Below are 1,224 nucleotides of genomic sequence, written 5' to 3' on the forward strand. Positions count from 1 at the left end.
CACAACACCCAGCCGTCACGAGGCAGAGAAAATCCCTGACCCCGCCGGGAATCGAACCCGGGAACCCGGGCGTGGGAAGCGAGAACGCTACCGCACGACCACGAGATGCGGGCAGAAAAGAAAACATTTTATGACCAATGACGCATCTAGTGATACTTACTTTTATTACTTTTGACATCTGATTTTTAACTTCACGAGTGCGCATTCCGACAGAGAGCGCTCGTGTAGTATCACATTACGCATGCGCCTACGCGCCATAAATGGAGCAGTATTCGAAGAGAGTTGGTAACTCGACTGACGTCACTCATGCAGCGGCTGTCTTTGCGCATGCGTCTTCGAGCGTTTTTTGGTATAAAGGTAGTGACATAAACTAACATCGTCCAGTGCAAGACACTCACCTGAAAATAGCTGAATTGTTGGCAGCTGAAATGTTGTGGCAGGAAGTCGACATTATCCGCCTGCAATCCCGAAACTTCAATGGAATACATACGTTATGGTTGTTTTCTGCGTAGAAACAAAACTATTCAGCAAACGTGCGACATTGCGATATAGACACCGTATTCGTAATAGGCCGAGAAATTTGTCGTTACCTTCACACTTCCCACGCCCGGGTTCCCGGGTTCGATTCCCGGCGGGGTCAGGGATTTTCTCTGCCTCGTGATGGCTGGGTGTTGTGTGCTGTCCTTAGGTTAGTTAGGTTTAAGTAGTTCTAAGTTCTAGGGGACTTATGACCACAGCAGTTGAGTCCCATAGTGCTCAGAGCCATTTGAACCATTTTTGAACCTTCACACTTGCAAGGCAAATTTGCCTGAAGAGGTCATAAATCGTATGCAGTAGCATTGCATATTACCTCCTAGAGGTGTATCGCTCGGTGGTGAAAATGCGCCGTTCGTGCATTGAAGGGTGTGAAAAACAACTGAACAATCTGTTTTCGTTGCATTACGCAATGACTTCGACTCAGTGGTTTGAAGTCAGGTGCATCCGTAACTGAGAACCTTGACCTAATCCTCTTTTGTCTAAGAAGTAATGCCGCGTGTCTAACGAGTTCAACGGTCGTGCGATTTCGAACAGCAAAAAGAAAAGTGTAGCTGGACAAAAGATACGACTCTCGATTCGTAGCCTTTAATTTACGGAGTTACGCGCTCGATAAAATTACTTTTCTCGTGGCGCCGTAATTGCTAATTATACTTACCGAGGGCGCGTTAAGGAAGGCCTAAAATATTG

This window comes from Schistocerca nitens, chromosome 3 (assembly GCF_023898315.1).
Source record: "Schistocerca nitens isolate TAMUIC-IGC-003100 chromosome 3, iqSchNite1.1, whole genome shotgun sequence".
NCBI lineage: Eukaryota > Metazoa > Arthropoda > Insecta > Orthoptera > Acrididae > Schistocerca > Schistocerca nitens.